Source organism: Triticum aestivum, chromosome 7D, assembly GCF_018294505.1.
Source record: "Triticum aestivum cultivar Chinese Spring chromosome 7D, IWGSC CS RefSeq v2.1, whole genome shotgun sequence".
NCBI lineage: Eukaryota > Viridiplantae > Streptophyta > Magnoliopsida > Poales > Poaceae > Triticum > Triticum aestivum.
Window position 1 is genome coordinate 31,675,257 of NC_057814.1, and position 25,458 is coordinate 31,700,714.

Below are 25,458 nucleotides of genomic sequence, written 5' to 3' on the forward strand. Positions count from 1 at the left end.
AATAACAACAAATGTGACATGTTCAACTAGTTCCATTAATTCAACTAGTTCTTACTAAATATAAACTTACTATAAATAGAAATAAACTAGTTCTTTCTAAAAATAAACTAGTTCAACTAGTTATATTAATTTTCTTACTAAAAATACATTAGTTCTATTAATTCAACTAGTTCTTACTAAAACTAAACTAGTTCAACTAGTTTATTAATTTACTTACTAATTATTTTAAACACTTCCTAAAAACAGTAAAAAAAACTACATTATACAATAGTAAAAAACTACAGTGAAAAACAGAAAAAAAAGAGATGGAGGGAGGAGGGGAAGGGAGGAGGAAGGAGAGAGGAGGAGGGGGAGGAGGCCGGTGGGATTGGAGGAGGGAGGGGGCGGGGGGAGGAGGGGGAGGGGGTGGCCGGAGGAGGAGGAGGGAGGGAGCGGGGGGTGGAGGGCGAGGGGGCGGCCGGAGGATCGAAGGAGGAGGGAGGGGCGGCCGGAGGAGGAGGAGGGAGAGGGGCGGTGGGAGGAGGGCGGCCGGAGGAGGAGGGGGAGGAGGGAGGAGGGAGGAGGGAGTACCTCAGCGAGGAGCAGCGCGACGGCGGCGGACGACGTACGGGTTCGGCGCGGGCGAGAGCGAGTGAGAGGGAGTGAGTGTGAGAGGGTGAACCGCTCCAGGATAAGGTAAGTAAGTAGTAGCGCGTTTCAGAGAAACACGCTACTGCTATGGGCCGTAGCAGTAGCGCTGGTTAGTGGTACGCGCTATTGCTAAGTGATGCTAGCCATCTGCGCCCAGTACTAATATAGCAGCAGCGCGGTTTCGCAGAATGCGCTGGCAGTAGCGCGGTCTATTTAAAAACGCTACTACTAAGTAGCAGTAGCGCCCTGTTTTGTCCAGCGCTACTGCTAAGATGCTGTGTATAAGGTTTTCCCTAGTAGTGTCTAGAAGGACTTGGGGATCAAGGAACCCCCTTTGGGGGGTCCCCATGAAGGTGGGACATTGGAGGGTGCAGCTCTCCACTTGTCATCCCTTTATGCCCTTTATGCCCTTTATGTGTGACATAAAGTGTGGGCATTTTGGGTTTTTCATGTGCCCCCTAACCCTTGGGTTTTCCTATAAATAGAGGTGGACAGGCACTCTCCGCAGTCACTCTTTCTCACATACAAGTGCCATTGCAATGATCTGGCTTCTCTCTCCCTCCCCGCGAAATAGTTTCGTAGAGCCGAAAGGCTGTCTGGGTTCCGGTGGGAACTAGTTCTGAACGGCGAAGCCCTGCCGGATAGATGACACCGTATGTGTGCAACTCTGTAGAGAGATCGTAGTTTTGGTCTTAGTTCGAGAGTGCCTCCCGAAGAGCTGTCCGTGTGACCGTCCGAGTTTCGAAGGTCCTCTCGAAGGGCTGTCCGAGTGACCGTCCGAGTTTTGAGGGTCCTCCCGAAGGGCTGTCCGCGACACCGTCCGAGGGACTGTCCGACCGCCTCCCGGAGGGCTGTCCGTCGGGCGGATGAGGGTATACATCCTTGCGGTTGGGAGGTTGTAAATCCTAGCTACGGGGATCCGCACCACCGATTGTCATCGACTCTACTTCCTCTGCGCTACGAGTCGGTAACGAAAAAGATCAAACCTTGTATGCAGTCTCCATAGTGGTCCTGGGCTGGTGCGTAGGTCGGAATTTTTTTTTGTTTTCTGCTGCGTTACCCTACAGTGGCATCATGAGCCGTGCTATCCGTAGATGCAGGTTGCGATCTAGAATACATAGAGATGTATGGGTGTTGCACAATATAATTAGGTAACAGATGAGTTCTATTACTAAAAAATATTTGTGCGGGTAGCAGATGAAATCTGTTACCCGATGTTCTTGTTGCTTCCCTTGAATTTGCAAAATACTGATCTTGACAGTATGGTGGAATCTCACAAAGTTCTGGCAATCCGCAATCCTTTCATGCTGCTCCTGAGTATATTGATTGACAGATCAACGAAGTGCTAACAGTTCTTTGGGTTCCACCATAGTTAAAGAAAGATGGATGTTTCGCAGACGAAAGGGCAATGCAGATATGATCTCCACGAGGGTCATGCGTATGATGAAGTTTAGTATGGGGTTCGAGATTTTATTATCTCGTGCTTCATACACCCCGCAAAGTTAATCTAGCGACTTGAATTATCATACTTGATGATGGACGTTGGTAGCGTCGGTTTGTTTCGAAACCTTAGAAGCCACGAAAAACAAGTCTTTGCATGAACCGATTAGAGGCGTCTAACTTGGTTTTGCAGGAGGGTTTTGCATGTGCATGTGATGTGGTATAGCGGTGCTCATAATAATTTGATTATGTATGAGATTAGTATATGATGTAAATTGATTAACATGACCTGCGTGTCATGATTCGGCATGATGGCTGGAGCCATATGATTGTCACTTTAATGACCTGTGTGTCAACCTTAACTAATGCACTTATTTTATTAGATATAGAGATAGCAATATTATCTGGTGCATCGACAAGGTGGTGGCAATGTTCGTGAAGGTGAACACCGACGCGAATGCCGAAAACGAAGGAATGAAAGACTTCTCCGTCATAAAGGGCTATACCATATCATGCTATTATGAATTGCCTAAGATGTTTATCCCTTTGATGCACCCTTTTTGATTGCGCGGTAGTCGCTTTTTATTAGGGTGATCTCTCACTAAAATATCAAGTAGTTAGTCTTCTCCCAAGTGTAGCACCGTCACGGCACCTATCATTTCGGGGTGCACCATGGATTCATGGGTACGAACGATTAGAGAAGTGTGAGGCGGGTGAGGTCAAACCTCGCAGCAAGATCACTTGGTTGTCTTGACGTTCATGGCAGGATCGTCCTGAGCTCGGAACACACGCATCGAAAGATGAGCAAGAGTCACATAGAGATGTGATCAGCAAGTTGGCCTACCGATAAAAATTCCCGTTATGAGATGATGATTCTATGCGATGAGTTGAAGTCTGCATCTTGTATCACTCAAAATTAATTATGAGAGATATTGATTTGAGTGGGAGTGCACTGTTGAATTAACATGTTTAATTCTCAGTGCAATTAATTATGAACACTGTCTAAGTGTTTCTTGCAAAATAGTTGTAGAATAATGGCTCGCGTTTCCACCTTCCCTGTTAAAATTGAATAGCTGTTAAATATCTGGTTAAAACTTTACGATTGGTAACGTAACATGAGGATTGTCCTCAAAAGTGCCGAGAAGGACTTTGTCCTATCACATGCGTATACTCTCGCTAAATGCTATGGATGATGAGACTCTCGTCCTTCGGTCCAAAAGCTAGAATTCCGTTGCGGTCAAGTGCAATATGTTTGCTTCCATGAAACTCGAACTTAGAAAGTTTGGGATAGTTATGTGATATTCATGGAACTAAAAATTAATTTTCAGATACAAACAAAGGATGAAAGATATGAAATATCCAAAGCAATGTTTGCTATGCATTAGACTGATAAGAGAGGGATCCAGAAGAACGCCTGTCATATGATGAAAGGTGAATAAAACAACAACTTAAAGAGAAAGGAAGTGTCCAAAGGGTGTTAGTATGACTTACACACCTAGGAAGTCTAGGGCTAACGCCACTCTTAAGTTGGGTGCTTCTTTTGCGAGTAGGAGAAATACTAAAAGTTAAACTGTTAGAAGTATAAAGACAAAAGGAGTGAAGACTGGAATATCCAGCTCATATGTATGAATGTCATACGATTTATTGATGTATAGAAGGTTGGTCAGAAGAAATAGTTCTTGGGAATTATGATTAAACTTGTTAATCACTAATTCTTGGGTATTGTGAGTTGATCACAAAGATACCCGCTCGATTGCATTCTGTTGCGAATCCATGCAAGAACTACTACTGCCAGAAAGACTAGCCAGGAATGAGGTTTTTGATATGCGATGGGATCATAGTAAAAGTTACTATACCTTCGATCGGTGTATTCCCTATGTATTTATTTTCATAATTCATTATAGAGTTTTACACACTCTAGCCCTTTGTGTAAGGTATCTTGCAAAAAGGTTGTTCATAAGAGAACTTTTGATGTTCGGTATTACGAATAAAACATAAGGGCCATACTTTAATTATGAATGAGATGTATGTTATGAATAATGATATTAATATATTACCTCTGTGTTTACTTTCATAATTCATTTTAGAGTTTCTTACACTCTGGCCCATTGCACAATGTTTATTGCAAAAGGGTTGTTCATAAAAGAACAATTGTTGTTTAGTATTATGAATAACATGAAGGGCCATGCTTCCATCCAAGATGGGACATATGTTATGAATATTGATGGTAAAACGATACATCCATAACGCTGACGCTAATTGTTGCAAGACTATGAGAATACCACACATGTGTGGCACTGCATTTGGTCACATTGGAGAAACCCGCATGAAAAAATTCCATTATGATGGATTTTGAAGTCGTTTGATTTTGAATCATATGACACTTGCAACTTTCCACCGAAAAGTTAAGTGACTGAAATACCATTCATAGGCCATAAGGAACGAGCAACAAACTTATTGGTGATCATACATTTTGATGTGTGTAGTTCAATAAATGTTGTTGCAAGTAGTGGATTTATATATCTTCAGAAATGACTCAAGTAGATATATGGATATTTGCTTGATGAGACGTAAGTCTGGATCTTTTGAAATCATTCGAAAGGTTTTCAAAAATGAAGTAGAAGTTATTGTAACAAGAAAATTATGTTTCTACAATTTGATTGCAGAAAGGAATATTTGAGTTACAAGTTTAGCGAATGTCTGATGAGTTGTGAAAAGAGTTTCATAACTTGCATCTCCCCGAACACCACTGCAAGTGGAAAGTCCGTGAAGATGTAATCGAACCGTTCATGACATGGTAAGATCAAAGATGACATAAATAAATTTGCCATTATCCCTTTTAAAGTGATGCTTTAGAGACTGCGGCTTTTACACTGAAAAGAGCTCCATCGGGTCTGTTGAAATGACGCCATGGTATGGTACACCCAGCCATGTTATATATTTTGTTAACATTTGGAATATGGGGCTTGTGTAAAAGGTTACAAACCTATTCCAAATCAGACAAGTGCTACTTTGTAGGTTATCCCAAGTCATTGGGTATTCCCCCACCACTATACCGAGGCAAAGGATTTTGCCACAAAACGGTATGCTTTTAAAGAGAATAGTTCTTGCAAAAAGTGAGTGGGAGGACAGTGCAACTCGATGAGATAACCAGTATCTTCGTCATTAGATCAAAGGAAAGGAACCTTGGAAGTGATTCCGGAGTTTCCTACTGCGACTGATACGGAAGTCTCTACAATAAAATATGTGGACTTCGGTCGAACTTGCAGCTGAACCACGTAGGCAAGGCTCGTGCAAACCTCTCGGGTGCGCCAACGAGATATTGTTGTTAGACAACAATATACCTACGATACACAAGGAAGCATTGATGGGCCCTGACTCCGGAATTGGCTAAATGCCAATACAATCCGAGATAGTTTCCACATAAATGATTCAAGATTTAAATCTTGATAAACCCTCCGAAAGACTTGGAGTCTAACGGATTGTAATGGGACTATAAACTGATACGGATAAAAATGTCTTATCCATTAAGTTCGACTTGTTGCAATAACAAGTTCAATGAGTTGACTACAATGAGATTGTCTCATCATAGCAATGCTTAAAGTCGGTTCGGGTTAAACTAGCAATTAATACATATTTCAAACAGGAGATATAAAACATGGATGACAAAAGAATTTCCATGAAATGGAAATACAACCTAGGACTTGTATGTGATACGATCCAATGTATTTTGCCGGTCCAGAGGATGCTAGTAAGTATGCAAACTTCAGAGTTCCAGCAATGGACAGAAGAGAGCAAAATGGAGTTGGAATCTTCGTTTTTGATGGAATGGTCAAAGGGGTTTGACTTCATCAATGGATAACGAAGATGCTTGTGGTTTCAAGAAAGTAAGTGGGAGCGTAATACTATTTCTGAAAACCTTGTGTGCTTGACACATTGTTAATTGGAAATAAATTTCTTGACATGAATTAGGACTTCATTTGAAAATAGTTTTTTGATAAAGTGCTTGGGCTAAATAGCCTTCATATTAGGCATAATAATCTATGGAGATAGATTTACCTAATGGGGCTGAGAAAAAATACATATTGACAAGATGCTAAAACCGTTTAGCACAAAGAACGACAAGGAGTGATTCTTGCCGAAGTCACATGGAAAGAGTTTTTGCAAGAATCAGTGTCCCAAAACACCGATGAGCAAAATACATGATGGACATTCCACACACTCATGTGTTTGGATTAATCATGTATTCCATGGTATGTAAAACAACTAGATATGTCCAATACTCCCAAGCTATTGCGAGTATAAATACCAAAGTGATCAAAAGTACTGATCATGGGACAACAGTGCAAAAAGGGTCATTGAGTACTAAAATAGCACCGATGACATGTTTTCTCGCAAGTGGAGATCATGAAGAGTTCGTTGTAAAAGGTTACATCGATACAGTTGACGGTGTTCTGGACTAGGGGGTACTCACCACGTCGTCTCCTGACCAGCTGGATCGGGCTGAGGACCCCCATGGCGGTTCACTATTGGGCCAGTTCGGACAACCCATGCCGCATACAAGGAAGATTCCACAATACTTGGTGATCAAGACAAGGACTCTTCTCCACCAACGTATTCGGCTAGGACTCTTGTTATCCTAGGCCTTTGGTACATTATATAAGCCAAGGCCAGGCTAGTCGATAGAGGTTTAGACCACAACATATGATCTTGAGGTAGATCAACTCTTGTAACGCCTATACTTATTAAAGTCAATCAAGCAGCATGTAGGGTATTATCTCCTCGAGAGAGCCGAAAGCTGGGTAAAATCCTGTGTTCATGTTACCATCGATCCTAAGACGCACAGCTTGGGACCCCCTACCCGAGATCTGCCGGTTTTGACACCGACAGCAGTCTTCATCATTTCTCCATGCAATTTTCGATTTAAATTGAGGGTTTTGTGTAACATACAATATGGTGGCGCAGTTAGTTGGAAATTGTTCCAAACAAGTTACTGTGGCGAATTCTATAACAGAGGTGAAGTATGTTGCCTCTTTAGAAGCGATAAAGACAAAGATGTGAATCATATAGTTCATTGATGAACTTAGTATGGTTCCAAGAAGGCTTTGGTCAATGGGACACTATTGCAGATAGTTGCTCCATAATTCAGTCTGAGGAATCAGGATTCGACCACTGATTCACATATATACAAAGCCAAGTCCGCATAAAATATGAATTTTGTGAACGCGTGAAAACGCGAGGATATGCAGAGATACACACGGAGCTGAAGTTGTCAGATCCGATGGACATCAGGCTATACCACATGCGAAGCATTTGTTACACCGGTATGCCATAGGTGTAAAGTGCATTAGCATTAACTAGATTATTGACTCTAGTGCAAGTGGGAGTCTGTAGGAGATATGCCTTAGAGGCAATAATAAATGATATTATTTATCTCCAAGTTCATAATTATGTTTATGTTCCATGCTATAACTGCAATGATTCTTGAGTCTGCAATATCCACGAGGCTCGGAGGGAAACTCATGTGCACGTGTGGTATACTAAGCAGTAAAATGTATTCCTAGTTTGCCTCTAAGACTAGCTCATGTATTGCATGATGATCCTGTTTTCGTGATCATGGGCATGTCTATGCTGGCAATTTTGAGGGCACGATGTTGGTAGAACACTTGTGTTGAATCAACCCAAATTGATGTTATGCTATGAGATTCTTTTCGTCACAAGTTTATGGTTAATATCACAGAGATAGTTAATGTTTGCACAATTCCTTAGACCATGAGAGTATCGAGTTCCTCCGTGCTTGCTTCGTGAACTTTGGGGTTTGTTAAACATCATCCGTAACTGGGTGGCTATTACGGCGGCTTACAGGTTCACGAAGAAGTATGGCAAGTAACAAGATATCTCAAGATTGGGATTTGCTCCTCCGACGATGGAGAGATATTCTCGGGCCCTCTTGGTGTTATATTATTAATAATCGTCTAGCCAGACACCTTGTGATTTGATCACTGGGATGCCGGAACACGGAAACGAGAAAAGAGAACAAAACCGGTAACGAGGTAACTTGCATGGTGGACAAATTGTTCGTCCACGGGGATGCAACAAATCTCACCTCGGGTGTTTGTGACATATCGCGAAGCAACAGGATAGCTCACTGCAACTGGAGGTTCACTCGAATATTTATTCGTGTGGGTATAGGGGTCAATATGGGTGTCCACGGCTCCGATGTTGATCATTGATCGGAAGGGGTTCCGGGCCAAGTCTATACTTCCCCGTACCTATAGGGTCACATGCTTAAGGGTCATCTAGCTGCTGAATACTAGACATGGAGTCTGAGAGAAAATCACCGAAAAAGTTTCGGACACCGGAAAAGTTTCGGACAGCGGAAAAGTCCCGCAGAGAGAGGTCATCGGATGAGTTTCGGTGAAACCGAAAAGTTGTTTCAGGATATACTATTAAGTCAAATTGGTTTCGGCACATGCCTGATAATTCTTGGAGGGTGCCAGAGTCATTCTGGAAACTTTCTGGATTTTCCGGGATAAAAGCTAGAAATGCTCCGGAGCTGCCGGAACCACTTCAGATGCATTTCGCAGATGAAAATCACTAATCCGGAATTGTTTCGGAACGCGTTGAAAATTATTTTAGTGGGTACTGGAAATGTTCTAAGCCCACATAAATATTTTCAGTTCGAACGGATGCTGAAAAATGTCGTCGTGAATAGTGAAAGTGCTTTTTGGGATATTTATGAAAAGCCACCTTTTGGGGCTTTTCCCAAAAGGCTTCTAGAAAGACTTGGGGATAAAGGAACTCCCTTTGGGGGCCCCCATGAAGGTGGGACGTTGGAGGGTGCAGCTCCTCCATGGGGCTCCACTTGTCATCCCTTTATGCCCTTTATGCCCTTTATGTGTGACCTAAAGTGTGGGCATTTTGGGTTTTTCATGTGCCCCCTACCCCTTGGGTTTTCCTATAAATAGAGGTGGAGAGGCACTCTCCGCACTCACTCTTTCTCACATACAACTGCCATTGCAATGATCTGGCTTCTCTCTCCCTCCCCGCGAAATAGTTTCGTAGAGCCGAAAGGCTATCTGGGTTCCGGTGGGAACTAGTTCTGGACGGCAAAGCCCTGCCGGATAGATGACACCGTATGTGTGCAACTCTGTAGAGAGATCTTAGTTTCGGTCTTAGTTCGAGAGTGCCTCCCGAAGAGAGTTGTCCGTGGGGCGGATGAGGGTATACATCCTCGCGGTTGGGAGGTTGTAAATCCTAGCTGCGGGTGTACACGCTAGTAATCCCACAAGTACCGTCGACGTCGGGTGCACACGCCAGTAGTTTATGAATTATCAGCAGCGTTGGAGGCTTTCGCTTGTAATATGACTTATCACATGCGTTATAGTATCAGCTTCTGGCCTCCGCGCCGGCAACGACGTTTTCCGAACGTTGCTACTAGGCTTTCTCCTACTAGTGTTGACTTAAGGCTTCATCTATCTTTTCTCCATGGTTTTGTTCATGGTGGTTTCAATATCTTTCTTGTAGTTATCCATCAAGACCTAAACCTCTCCAAGGTAAACCCACCTTAGTGATTCCAAAAGTCATCCATCTATTATTAAGATGGTAAAGTCCTTAGAGTCCTTTCTTTAACACCAATTGAAAGATCGAGATGGTTGAGCAGATAACTACTACTATTTCTTTAGCAATTTAGACTTTGCAGATAAATAATTTTTCCTAAATGCAACTAGAGGATGCAACCTATATGGTTATAGACAGGTAAACCACACAAGTGAAAAGCTCGGATAACAAAGAAATGCATGGGGAGACTAAGATGTATCCCGATGTTCACTTTGTTGGAGAGAATACAGTTACTGTTGGAGAGGCACGGGGAATACACAAACTTTGGGAAAATCCACAACCTTGGATCCTCACTAGAAAATCTCACCTCCTAGGAATCTCCAACCTCCAAGGCGATAAGATCAATGGAAAATCTTGGAACTTGCTCAAATCATGAAATTGACTTGTCAAAAGCAGGGGCGAAGCTTGGATCATTCTAGGTTCAGGTCATTTCCGATATCCTCTCCTCTCCAAGAATCGATGGAATGGAGCTTGGGAAGAGTGAGGATGAAGAATTCTTGAGATTTGAGATGAGGAGTGAAATGGCCAACGCTAGCCCAAAGGGGTAGGGTCCTTTTTACAGGGGTGGATAAACTATCACTACTGGAATTTGCTTATTTGCCGTCTGCTGGCGGACGACAAAGAAGGTCTTTGCCGTCAGCTTGAAAAAAACGGACGGCAAAGAACTGGCTGATGGCAAAGAATGTCTTTGCCATCAGCCAATTCTTTGCCGTCAGCTGGCGGACGGCAAAGAATCTTTGCCGTCAGCTGGCGGACGGCAAAGAGAGAGGTGGGCCCCACTAACGAGCTGCTTAGAAAAAACCTAACGGCCCCCCTCTTTGCCGTCTGCTAGCAGACGGCAAAGAGCAAAAAAGCGGACGGCAAAGGGGGACGGACGGCAAAGAGACAAACTAACTAACGGCCGTCCCCCCACCCCGCTCCCTCCCCCCTCTCTCTCTCTTTCTGTTCCTCCCCACCCCGACGACCACCGCCCTTGCCCCACCGCCCGCCGCCGCCCCCTCGCCCCGTCGCCCCGCACCCCTCTCCTACGGCGCCCCTTCCACGCCGGCCAGCCGCCCCCTCCCCTCCCCTGCGTGGTCGTCCCCGCCCCGTCCCGCCGCGGCCTCCCCCTCCACCGGGCCGCCGCCGCCCCCACCCGCCGCGGCCTCCCCCTCCACCAGGCCGCCGCTGCCCCCACCCGCCGCGGACTCCCCTCCACCGGGCCGCCGCCGCGCCCACCCGCCGCGGGCTCCCCCTCCACCAAGCCGCCGCCTCCCCCCCACCGGCGATCCCCTGCGCAGGTGAGTGATCTCCCCCCTTTTTTTAGTTTAGTTTCTTTTAGTTTCTTTTAGTTAATTTAGTTTTTGTTTTAGTTATAGTTTTAGTTTCAGTTTAGTTTTATTTTTAGTTTAGTTTATTAAAGATTAGTTTTAGTTTTAGTTTAGAAGAATAAGAAGAGTAGAAGGAGGAGGAGGAGGGAGGAAGAGGTGGAGGGAGAAGAAGAAAGAAAAGAAGAAGAAGAAGAAGAAGAAGAAGAAGAAGAAGAAGAAGAAGAAGAAGAAGAAGAAGAAGAAGAAGAAGAAGAAGAAGAAGAAGAGGAAGAAAGAAGAGGAAGAGGAAGAGGAGGAGGGAGGAAGAGGAGGAGAAGAAGAAGAAGAAGAAGAAAAGAAGAAGAAGAAGAAGAGGAAAAAGGAGAAGAGGAAGAAGGAGAAGAGGAAGAAGAAGAAGAAGAAGAAGAAGAAGAAGAAGAGAAGAAGAAGAAGAAGAAGAGAAGAAGAAGAAAAGGAAAAAAACAGGAAAAAAGAAGAAGAAGAAGAAGAAAAAGATACCCTGACACCCCGACCCCGACACCCCGACACCCTGATACCCCGACCCCGACACCCCGACAACCTGACACCACACCCCGACCCCGACCCCGACACCCTGACACCCCGACCCCAACACGCCACCCCGACACCCCGGCACGATACCCCGACCCCCGACACCCTGACACCACACCCCGACCCTGACCACCCGGACACCCCGACCCCGAAACAGCACCCCGACCCCGACACGGCACCCCGACCCCGACACGACACCCACGTCACCAGAGGCCGACGAGGTCATATATTTGTGAATTATGAGTTAGGTCATATATTTGATGCCACTGAACCCTATGAGCCCGTCATTGATTATAGTGATGATGATGATTATGCATTTATTGATGATAGTGATCGAGATTATTAGTAGTGTCAGGTATTCAATTTTTTTATGTTGTACTTGATGATGATACATAAGTGATATACATATAATTATTCATGTCGGTATTTTTTATGTTGTACTAATTTCGTTTACTCTTTGTCATGTTAGGTGTTGAAAGATGGTGGGCGCTGGTCGGGAGCGCTCCGAGGTCCCTTCTTCGTCAGTGCATGGTGGGAGGTCTTCCATTCCACACGCACCTCTCCGCCGAGCGTTGCTGGACAGTATGGCGACACCGCCGGGCCCTTCTTCGTCGACAGCGGTGCCCAGCAGGGGACGAGGTAAGGGAGGGAAGAAGAGAGGAGTTGGAGCACATGGTCGCGGGAGAGGAGGTGGGGTGACTGCTAGGGCGCCTTCCTCGCTGCCACCCCCAGCTGTTTCACCCGAGCACGTGACTGCTAGGGTGGACTCGTTCGAGGAGGAGGTTACATGGACTCCGGTCCACGAGCCTTCCGCCCACGAGCCTCGGGTCGACGGGCCTTCGGCCCACGAGCCTTGGGTCGACGCGCCTTCGACCCACGAGACCCCGGAGGAGCACACGTCTGGATGGGGTACCTGGCTGGATGAGCCTGAGGGACCGAGTGGCCATGCTGATGATGGCGGGGAGACGACTGATATTGAGGAGGAGGGGGGCACCGTCTACCAGCGTGGTTGTACACGGCTCCCGTCCGTGCCGACGACCCGCGAGCAGAGGTGGTTGATTTTCCCTGATGGGGAGAGGTAAGTGCATTTAATCCTTTTGTACCTTCTGCATTCACGTTTCTTCAAATATCTAATGCGTTGGCCTTGTCATGCTGTAGGGGTTGGGACCACCATCATAGTGTCCGCCGGCCCAACTCCGTCCTTGGAGTGCTTTGCCGGCAAAACTTCCCGGGGTTTGTCACGTTGCCTGGTGAGGGTCGGCTTCCAGAGCTTGGATTGAGCTGGGAGCACTACTTGGCTGCCCCGGCCCCGCCGGGTGAGATTATCGACGGTGTCTTGTGCGACACGAGGGCAGATGTGGTGATCAGAAAGTTCTGGGTAATTTCTCCTTTACACATTTAAAAATCTTCAACTAGCTAGTTATTAATTGTACTAATCAATATTGTCTCATTTGATTGCAGACATTCTACAGGTGTGAGGAGGGATACGAGGAGGAGGCGGCAAATGTTATCGAGAACGTCTGCAAGCGCCTACTACAGAACTTACGGCACGAGGCTCGGGTGCAGGCTGTTCGAGACTACTACGCCTTGCGTGGTATCAAGAAGCCCAAGCCGGCGTGCCGCGATAAGTTCCTGAGTAAGGAGCAGTACATGAAGGTAATTCTTAAGGCCTTGTACTTACTTCCTTCATTTAGTAATTCATAGCCGTAGCGCTCAAGTTTCTATTTGCTAACTTAGGCGCCTCCGAGATGGTGTGCGGATCAGATGGATTGTTGGGAGGTGTTGGTCAATGAGTGGTGCTCAAAAGAATGGCTAGCCGTCCACAACGCGGCCAAGGACAAACGTGCCCAAATGGAAGGTGTGCCACACCATCAAGGCAGCTCCAACTTATATCAGTTCGGGCGGAACTGGGTATGTGGTTTGCTTCATGATTCATGCAATTCATTCATCATGCTAGCTTGAGCCCTTTAATTACTAATTTACTTTGTTTCTCTCTTTCAGGCACGCTACAATAAGGCGGATAAGGTGCCAGAGGTGTACGACCTGTATGCCATGGCCCACACTGCCTCTTTCAAGAAAGTCAAGGCATTCTCTCCGTCTGACCTCGATGATGCAAACAACTTCACCAACATCTCCTCCCATGACAAGCTCGTGAAATATAGAGATGAGGGGAAGGCGAGGAAAGGGGAGGACTTTAACCCGAGCCAGGGTCCCATTGATCCAGAGCTGGTGATGATATCTGGTGGCGGGAGATCCCATGGCTCCATAGCCATTGGAGATGGACTTATCCGTTGTCCTAGCACTCTCCCGGAGATCAAGGCGCGCCAGTCGAGCTCCGCTCCTGAGATAAGGCCTCGTGAACGGCCAGTCCAACTCGCCATCAAGGTTAGTTATACGTACTCAGTTATCTTTCTCCATTACATTGTCTGTGCTTCCATCAATGATTACAAATGGTAACGAGGAGTGGTGTTGCAGGCTGCTATACAGAGTGAGAGAGATAGAACGGAGAAACTTCTGGCGGAGGCGGCGGAGAGGCAGCGGGAGTTGGAGGAGAGGACGACAACGATGTTGGAGGAGGAGAGGGCACGGAATGACATGCAGGCAAGGGCCATGTACGAGCTCCTTGTGGTAAGTTTCTTCTGCAGATTAGCCAAAACATTCATGTAGTGTTTGTCTCATTACTAACTAGTATGACTGAGTCGTCAAAACCAAATGTGCAGTCTGTGTGCGAGAAGACCGGTCAGACCGCTCCGCCGATGCCAGTGATTGCTCCTGGGACCACGGTGAGTTTAATTTGAATGGACATTACTTGCTAGTCTTAACATTTGAGTGTCATCATGCTAACGAGACATTGGAAATGATCTTTGGTGCAGCGTAACTCCAGACAAGCATCGCACGATCCTTCTCCAGCTACCGGCACGAGCCTGCCCGCTCCTACACCTCCATGATCATGGTAAGTTTCTCTAGTGTTTTGCTTAACAAATGCATAAAGACCTAGACTTAGCCTTATTTCCTCCAAAATGCTTACCACAATGACCTAGACTTAGCTTTATTTCCTCCAAAATGACTTAATAAGCTTACTGACCTCCAAAACCATCCATTTTACCTAAGTTAGCTCTAAAACGATCTATACTTAGCTTTGTTTCCTCCAAAATGACCAAAGTTAGCTCTAATATGCTTAGTTAACTAGGTTTGCTCAATAATGACATGTACTTAGCTTACTTATGTCAAAAATGGCATAATTAGCTTAGTTAGCTCATAACGATCCATTTTACCTAAGTTAGTTCTAAAATGATCCATTTTACCTTAGTTAGCTCATAAACGATCCATTTTACCCAAGTTAGCTCTAAAATGACCCATTTTACCTTACTTAGCTCATAAATGATCCATTTTACCCAAGTTAGCTCTAAAATGACCCATTTTACCTTACTTAGCTCATAAATGATCCATCTTACCTAGGTTAGCTCTAAAATGATGCATTTTACCTAAGTTAGCTCATAAGCGATCCATTTCACCTAGGTTAGCTCATAAACGATCCATTTCACCTAAGTTAGCTCACAAACGATCAATTTCACCTAAATTAGCTCATAAATGTCATATATTCTTCTTCTTCTTCATTTTCTTCTTCTTCTTCTTCTTCTTCTAATCTTCTTCTTCTAACTTTCTTATATCCCATTTTGCAGAATTCATTCGCTTCACGGAAGCTAGCATAGATGGAGTGCTTGTTTGGATGAACTATGTTTCTTTTGTATCGATGAACTATGCATGTATGGTAGGATGACACTATTGTAATATGTATGGTTGGATGCATGTATGTGGAACTTGCTATGTATGGTTGATGGAACTATGCATGTATGATGAAATTATATGTGTTGGATATCTCATATGTTTGCTGTGAACTTGCCATGTGAAAAATATATATGTATCATCTATTTGCTGTGAAAATGGTTGGGTATAAGAAAAAACAGAAAAAAGAGGCAATGCAGGCTCTTTGCCATCTGCCACCGACGGCAACGGGCTCTTTGCCGTCCGCGGCGGACGGCAAAGAAGCCACGTGGCAACCACCTGTGCTTCCTGGCAGCTGACCCATTTGGTCAGTTTGCCTACCGTGGCAGACGGCAAAGGCTTGATGCTCTTTGCCGTCAGCCACGGACGGCAAAGACTGCCGTTAGCCACCTAACGGACTAACAACGAATTTATTGTCGTCGGCTTTCTTTGCCGTCCGCCGCTGATGGCAAAGGCCCCTTTGCCGTCCAAAGAAGCTCTTTACCGATGCCTACTTTGCCGGAGCCTTTTGCCGTCCGCGGCAGACGGCAAAGGCCTTTGCCGTCCGCCATCCTTGCCTTTGCCGTCTGCCGTGGCAGACGGCAAAATAGCTGATTCCTGTAGTGTATAGAAATTTTTGGACTGAAATAAACTAGCCCAAACAGGCCAGATGGCTACCCAGGCTTCGGTCCAATCGGCCAATGAGAATACAAAATAGGGCCCCGGTCTTAGGCCTGGAGGGTCCGCCACGAGACCGAGCGACCCCGGATCTAGCTCGATCAAAACTCTCGACGATATTGGCGAGGGCATCATCCCTGGCCCAGCCTATTTCCTTTACCGAGAGGCACGGTTGTGCCTATCGCCTAAGCAAATTCGTGCCTCCACAAGAAGTAAATTCGTGCCTCTCACGGAAGAAAAAACCGTATTTTTTCCTTTTGTCGAGAGGCACGACCGTGCCTCTCGTGGAATCAAATCTGTGCCTCCCCGAGAAATAAATATGTGCCTCTCATGGAAGAAAAAAAATGTGTTTTTCCTTTATCGAGAGGTGCCTCTTGAAGGAAATATGCCCTAGAGGCAATAATAAAGTTATTATTTTTTTCCTTATTTCATGATAAATGTTTATTATTCATGCTAGAATTGTATTAACCGGAAACATAATACATGTGTGAATACATAGACAAACAGAGTGTCACTAGTATGCCTCTACTTGACTAGCTCGTTGATCAAAGATGGTTATGTTTCCTAGCCATAGACATGAGTTGTCATTTGATAAATGGGATCACATCATTAGGAGAATGATGTGATTGACTTGACCCATTCCGTTAGCTTAGCACTTGATCGTTTTAGTATACTGCTATTGCTTTCTTCATGACTTATACATGTTCCTATGACTATGAGATTATGCAACTACCGATTACCGGAGGAACACTTTGTGTGCTACCAAACATCACAAAGTAACTGGGTGATTATAAAGGTTCTCTACAGGTGTCTCCGAAGGTACTTGTTGAGTTGGCATAGATCGAGATTAGGATTTGTCACTCCGATTGTCGGAGAGGTATCTCTGGGCCCTCTCGGTAATGCACATCACTATAAGCCTTGCGCGCATTGTAACTAATGAGTTAGTTGCGGGATGCTGTATTACGGAACGAGTAAAGAGACTTGCCGGTAATGAGATGGAACTAGGTATTAAGATATCGACAACCGAATCTCGGGCAAGTAACATACCGATGACAAGGGAACAACGTATGTTGTTATGCGGTTTGACCGATAAAGATCTTTGTAGAATATGTAGGAGCCAATATGAGCATCCAGGTTCCGCTATTGGTTATTGACCGGAGACGTGTCTGGGTCTTGTCTTCATAGTTCTCGAACCCGTAGGGTCCGCACGCTTAAAGTTCGGTGATGATCGGTATTATGAGTTTTTGTGTTTTGATGTACCGAAGGTAGTTCGGGGTCCTGGATATGATCACGGACATGATGAGGAGTCTCTAAATGGTCGAGACGTAAAGATCGATATATTGGACAACTATGTCCGGACACCGAAAGTGTTTCGGGAGGTTTCGGACATATACAGGAGTACCGGGGGGTTACCGGAACCCCCCGGGGTGTTTATTGGGCCTATTGGGCCCTAGTGGGAGAAGAGGAGGGGCGGCCAGGGCAGCCGCGCGCCCCCTCCCTCTCTAGGCCGAATTGGACAAGGAGGGGGGGCGGCGCCCCCCTTTCCATCTCTTCCTCTCTCCCTTCCCTCTCCTCTCCTACTCCTACTTGGAAGGGGGGAGTCCTACTCCCGGTGGGAGTAGGACTCCTCATGGGGCGCGCCATAGGGGGCCGGCCCCTCCCCCTCCTCCACTCCTTTATATACGGGGAGGGAGGCACCCCTTGGAGACACAACAATTGATCATTGATCTTTTAGCCGTGTGCGGTGCCCCGCTCCACCATAATCCACCTTGGTAATATCGTAGCGGTGCTTATGTGAAGCCCTGCGTCGGTAGCAACATCATCACCGTCATCACGCTGTCGTGCTGATGGATCTCTCCGTCGAAGCTCTGCTGGATCGGAGTTCGTGGGACGTCATCGAGTTGAACGTGTGCTGAACTCGGTGGTGCCGTGCATTCGGTACTTGGATCGGTCGGATCGTGAAGACGTACGACTACATCAACCGCGTTGTTCTAACGCTTCCGCTTTCGGTCTACGAGGGTACGTGGACAACACTCTCCCCTCTCGTTGCTATGCATCACCATGATCTTGCGTGTGCGTAGGATCTTTTTTGAAATTACTATGTTCCCCACCAGTGGCATCAGAGCCAGGTTTATGCGTAGATGTTATGTGCACGAGTAGAACACAAGTGAGTTGTGGGCGATACAAGTCGTACTGCTTACCAACATGTCACACTTTGGTTCGGCGGTATTGTTGGATGAAGCGGCCCGGACCGACATTACGCGTACGCTTAAGCGAGACTGGTTCTATCGATGTGCTTTGCACACAGGTGGCTGGCGGGTGTCAGTTTCTCCAACTTTAGTTGAACCGAGTGTGGCTACGCCCGGTCCTTGTGAAGGTTAAAACAGCACTAACTTGACGAACTATCATTGTGGTTTTGATGCGTAGGTAAGAACGGTTCTTGCTCAGCCCGTAGCAGCCACGTAAAACTTGCAACAACAAAGTAGAGGACGTCTAACTTGTTTTTGCAGGGCATGTTGTGATGTGATATGGTCAAGAAATTTTATTGTATGAGATGATCATGTTTTGTAACAAAGTTATCGGCAACTGGCAGGAGCCATATGGTTGTCGCTTTATTGTATGCAATGCAATCGCCCTGTAATTGCTTTACTTTATCACTAAGCGGTAGCGATAGTCGTAGAAGCAATAGTTGGCGAGACGACAACGATGCTACGATGGAGATCAAGGTGTCGCGCCGGTGACGATGGTGATCATGACGGTGCTTTGGAGATGGAGATCATAGGCACAAGATGATGATGGCCATATCATATCACTTATATTGATTGCATGTGATGTTTATCTTTTATGCATCTTATTTTGCTTAGATCGACGGTACCATTATAAGATGATCTCTCACTAAATTTCAAGGTATAAGTGTTCTCCCTGAGTATGCACCGTTGCGAAAGTTTGTCGTGCCGAGACACCACATGATGATCGGGTGTGATAAGCTCTACGTTCACATACAACGGGTGTAAGCCAGTTTTACACACATAGAATACTCGGGTTAAACTTGACGAGCCTAGCATATGCAGATATGGCCTCGAAACACTGAGACCGAAAGGTCGAGCGTGAATCATATAGTAGATATGATCAACATAGTGGCGTTCACCATTGAAAACTAACCCATCTCACGTGATGATCGGACATGGTTTAGTTGATATGGATCACGTGATCACTTAGATGATTAGAGGGATGTCTATCTAAGTGGGAGTTCTTAAGTAATATGATTAATTGAACTTTAATTTATCATGAACTTAGTACCTGGTAGTATTTTGCATGTCTATGTTGTTGTAGATAGATGGCCCGTGCTGTTGTTCCGTTGATTTTTAATGCGTTCCTTGAGAAAGCAAAGTTGAAAGGTGATGGTAGCAATTACACGGACTAGGTCCGTAACTTGAGGATTATCCTCATTGCTGCACAGAAGAATTACGTCATGGAAGCACCGCTAGGTGCCAAACCCGCTGCAGGAGCAACGCCAGATGTTATGAACGTCTGGCAGAGCAAAGCTGATGACTACTCGATACTTCAGTGTGCCATGCTTTACGGCTTAGAACCGGGACTTCAACGACGTTTTGAACGTCATGGAGCATATGAGATGTTCCAGGAGTTGAAGTTAATATTTCAAGCAAATGCCCGGATTGAGAGATATGAAGTCTCCAATAAGTTCTACAGCTGCAAGATGGAGGAGAATAGTTCTGTCAGTGAGCATATACTCAGAATGTCTGGGTATAACAATCACTTGATTCAACTGGGAGTTAATCTTCCGGCTGATAGCGTCATTGACAAAATTCTTCAATCACTACCACCAAGCTACAAGAGCTTCGTGATGAACTATAACATGAAAGGGATGGACAAGACGATTCCCGAGCTCTTCGCAATGCTAAAGGCTGCGGAGGTAGAAATCAAGAAGGAGCATCAAGTGTTGATGGTCAACAAGACCACCAGTTTCAAGAAAAAGGGTAAAGGGAAGAAGAAGGGGAACTTTAAGAAGAACAGCAAGCAAGTTGCTGCTCAAGAGAAGAAACCCAAGTCTGGACCTAAGCCTGAGACTGAGTGCTTCTACTGCAAAGGAACTGGTCACTGGAAGTGGAACTACCCCAAGTATTTGGCGGAAAAGAAGGATGGCAAGGTGAACAAAGGTATATGTGATATACATGTTATTGATGTGTACCTTACTAATTCTCGCAGTAGCACCTGGGTATTTGATACTGGTTCTGTTGCTAATATTTGCAACTCGAAATAGGGACTACGGATTAAGCGAAGATTGGCTAAGGATGAGGTAACAATGCGCGTGGGAAATGGTTCCAAAGTCGATGTGATCGCAGTCGGCACGCTACCTCTACATCTACCTTCGGGATTAGTGTTAGACCTGAATAATTGTTATTTGGTGCCAGCGTTGAGCATGAACATTATATCTGGATCTTGTTTGATGCGAGACGGTTATTCATTTAAATCGGAGAATAATGGTTGTTCTATTTATATGAGTAATATCTTTTATGGTCATGCACCCTTGAAGAGGGGTCTATTTATATTGAATCTCGATAGTAGTGATACACATATTCATAATAATGAAGCCAAAAGATGCAGAGTTGATAATGATGGTGCAACTTATTTGTGGCACTGCCGTTTAGGTCATATTGGTGTAAAGCGCATGAAGAAACTCCATACCGATGGACTTTTGGAATCACTTGGTACTTGCGAACCGTGCCTCATGGGCAAGCTGACTAAAACGCCGTTCTCCAGAACAATGGAGAGAGCAACAGATTTGTTGGAAATCATACATACTGATGTATGTGGTCCGATGAATGTTGAGGCTCGCGGCGGGTATCGTTATTTTCTCACCTTCACAGATGATTTAAGCAGATATGGATATATCTACTTAATGAAACATAAGTCTGAAACATTTGAAAAGTTCAAAGAATTTCAGAGTGAAGTGGAAAATCATCGTAACAAGAAAATAAAGTTTCTACGATCTGATCGTGGAGGAGAATATTTGAGTCACGAGTTTGGTCTTCATTTGAAATAATGCGGAATAGTTTCGCAACTCACGCCACCTGGAACACCACAGCGTAATGGTGTGTCCGAACGTCGTAATCGTACTTTACTAGATATGATGCGATCTATGATGTCTCTTACTGATTTACCGCTATCGTTATGGGGATATGCTCTAGAGACAGCTGCATTCACGTTAAATAGGGCACCATCTAAATCCGTTAAGACGACTCCTTATGAACTGTGGTTTGGCAAGAAACCAAAGTTGTCGTTTCTTAAAGTTTGGGGCTGCGATGCTTATGTGAAAAAGCTTCAACCTGATAAGCTCGAACCCAAATAGGAGAAATGTGTCTTCATAGGATACCCAAAAGAGACTGTTGGGTACACCTTCTATCACAGATCCGAAGGCAAGACATTCATTGCTAAGAATGGATCCTTTCTAGAGAAGGAGCTTCTCTCGAAAGAAGTGAGTGGGAGGAAAGTAGAACTTGATGAGGTAACTGTACCTGCTCCCTTATTGGAAAGTAGTTCATCACAGAAACCGGTTCCTGTGACACCTACACCAATTAGTGAGGAAGTTAATGATGATAATCATGAAACTTTAGATCAAGTTACTACCGAACCTCGTAGTTCAACCAGAGTAAGATCCGCACCAGAGTGGTACGGTAATCCTGTTCTGGAGGTCATGTTACTAGACCATGACGAACCTACGAACTATGAGGAAGCGATGATGAGTCCAGATTCCACAAAATGGCTTGAGGCCATGAAATCTGAGATGGGATCCATGTATGAGAACAAAGTATGGACTTTGGTTGACTTGCCCGATGATCGGCAAGCCATCGAGAATAAATGGATCTTCAAGAAGAAGACAGACGCTGATGGTAATATTACTGTCTACAAAGCTCGACTTGTTGCGAAGGGTTTTCGACAAATTCAAGGAGTTGACTACGATGAGACCTTCTCACCCGTGGTGATGCTTAAGTTTGTCCGAATCATGTTAGCAATTGCCGCATTTTATGATTATGAAATTTGGCAAATGGATGTGAAGACTGCATTCCTGAATGGATTTCTGGAAGAAGAGTTGTATATGATGCAACCTGAAGGTTTTATCGATCCAAAGGGTGCTAACAAAGTGTGCAAGCTCCAGCGATCCATTTATGGACTGGTGCAAGCCTCTCGGAGTTGGAATAAACGCTTTGATAGTGTGATCAAAGCATATGGTTTTATACAGACTTTTGGAGAAGCCTGTATTTACAAGAAAGTGAGTGGGAGCTCTGTAGCATTTCTAATACTATATGTGGATGACATATTGTTGATTGGAAATAATATAGAATTTCTGGATAGCATAAAAGGATACTTGAATAAGAGTTTTTCAATGAAAGACCTCAGTGAAGCTGCTTACATATTGGGCATCAAGATCTATAGAGATAGATCAAGACGCTTAATTGGACTTTCACAAAGCACATACCATGACAAAGTTTTGAAGAAGTTCAAAATGGATCAAGCAAAGAAAGGGCTCTTACCTGTGTTACAAGGTGTGAAGTTGAGTAAGACTCAATGCCCGACCACTGCAGAAGATAGAGAGAAAATGAAAGATGTTCCATATGCCTCAGCCATAGGCTCTATCATGTATGCAATGCTGTGTACCAGACCTGATGTGTGCCTTGCTATTAGTTTAGCAGGGAGGTATCAAAGTAATCTAGGAGTGGATCACTGTACAGCGGTCAAGAACATCTTGAAATACCTGAAAAGGACTAAGGATATGTTTCTTGTTTATGGAGGTGACAAAGAGCTCGTCGTAAATGGTTATGTCAATGCAAGCTTTGACACTGATCCAGATGATTCTAAATCGCAAACCAGATACGTGTTTATATTGAACGGTGGAGCTGTCAGTTGGAACAGTTCTAAACAAAGCGTCGTGGCGGGATCTACGTGTCAAGCGGAGTACATAGCTGCTTCGGAAGCAGCAAATGAAGGAGTCTGGATGAAGGAGTTCATATCCGATCAAGGTGTCATATACCTAGTGCATCGGGTCCAATAAAAATCTTTTGTGACAATACTGGTGCAATTGCCTTGGCAAAGGAATCCAGATTTCCCAAGAGAACCAAGCACATCAAGAGACGCTTCAATTCCATCCGCGATCAAGTCAAGGTGGGAGACATAGAGATTTGCAAGATACATACGGATCGGAATGTTGCAGACCCGTTGACTAAGCCTCTCTCACGAGCAAAACATGATCAGCACCAAGGCTCCATGGGTGTTAGAATCATTACTGTGTAATCTAGATTATTGACTCTAGTGCAAGTGGGAGACTGAAGGAAATATGCCCTAGAGGCAATAATAAAGTTATTATTTATTTCATTATTTCATGATAAATGTTTATTATTCATGTTAGAATTGTATTAACCGGAAACATAATACATGTGTGAATACATAGACAAACAGAGTGTCACTAGTATGCCTCTACTTGACTAGCTTGTTGATCAAAGATGGTTATGTTTCTTAGCCATAGACATGAGTTGTCATTTGATAAACGGGATCACATCATTAGGAGAATGATGTGATTGACTTGACCCATTCCGTTAGCTTAGCACTTGATCGTTTTAGTATACTGCTATTGCTTTCTTCATGACTTATACATGTTCCTATGACTATGAGATTATGCAACTCCCGATTACCGGAGGAACACTTTGTGTGCTACCAAACGTCACAACGTAACTGGGCGATTATAAAGGTGCTCTACAGGTGTCTCTGAAGGTACTTGTTGAGTTGACATAGATCGAGATTAGGATTTGTCACTCCGATTATCGGAGAGGTATCTCTGGGCCCTCTCGGTAATGCACATCACTATAAGCCTTGCAGGCATTGTAACTAATGAGTTAGTTGCGGGATGATGTATTACGGAACGAGTAAAGAGACTTGCCGGTAACGAGATTGAACTAGGTATTAAGATACCGACGATCGAATCTCGGGCAAGTAACATACCGATGACAAAGGGAACAACGTATGTTGTTATGCGGTTTGACCGATAAAGATCTTCGTAGAATATGTAGGAGCCAATATGAGCATCCAGGTTCCGCTATTGGTTATTGACCGGAGACGTGTCTCGGTCATGTCTACATAGTTCTCGAACCCGTAGGGTCCGCACGCTTAAAGTTCGGTGACGATCGGTATTATGAGTTTTTTGTGTTTTGATGTACCGAAGGTAGTTTGGAGTCCCGGATATGATCACAGACATGATGAGGAGTCTCGAAATGGTGGAGACGTAAAGATCGATATATTGGACGACTATGTTCGCACACCGAAAGTGTTTCGGGAGGTTTCAGATATATACCGTAGTACCGGGGGGTTACCGGAACCCGCCGGGGAGTTTATTAGGCCTATTGGGCCCTAGTGGGAGAAGAGGAGGGGCGGCGCCCCCTTTCCTTCTCTTCCTCTCTCCCTTCCCTCTCCTCTCCAACTCCTACTTGGAAAGGGGGAGTCCTACTCCCGGTGGGAGTAGGACTCCTCATGGGGCGCGCCATAGGGGGGCCGGCCCCTCCCCCTCCTCTACTCCTTTATATACGGGGAGGGAGGCACCCCTTGGAGACAGAACAATTGATCATTGATCTTTTAGCCGTGTGCAGTGCCCCCCTCCACCATGATCCACCTCGGTAATATCGTAGCGGTGCTTAGACGAAGCCCTGCGTCGGTAGCAACATCATCACTGTCATCACGTCGTCGTGCTGACGGAACTCTCCCTCGAAGCTCTGCCGGATCGGAGTTCGTGGGACGTCATCGAGTTGAACGTGTGCTGAACTCGGAGGTGCCGTGCGTTCGGTACTTGGATCGGTCGGATCGTGAAGACGTACGACTACATCAACCGCGTTGTTCTAACGCTTCCGCTTTCGGTCTACGAGGGTACGTGGACAACACTCTCCCCTCTCGTTGCTATGCATCACCATGATCTTGCGTGTGCGTAGGATTTTTTTTTTGAAATTACTACGTTCCCCAACACCTCTCGCGTAAGAAAATCCGTGCCTCCACGAGAAGTAAATATGTGCCTCTCGCAGAAGAGAGAAAAACAAAAAATGCGGGTTTTGCGTCAAATTTTCATGTCTAAAATCTAAGAAAACCCAGGCAAAAACTGAAAACCCGAAAACCCCCGGGAAAAAATCATCAAAAGCGGAAAACGCGTACAGAAAAATAAAAAAAAATCTAGAAGGAACAGCCAGAGCGCGACACATGGCGGCCGCTGAGAGCGCGCCACTTTTAAATCCACCCCAAGTGACCCTTGCGGGGGCTCCCGAAGGAGTACTCCTTGATTAGTTGCTCTACGGACTTGCTGACCTAAGCCCGGATGGTCCGACGCAAATCTGAGTGACCTGGGACCTGGTTTGGACCTAAGCCTGAACGGACTGACAAGAACTCAGCCTAGTGCCTGCCCAATTTGCAC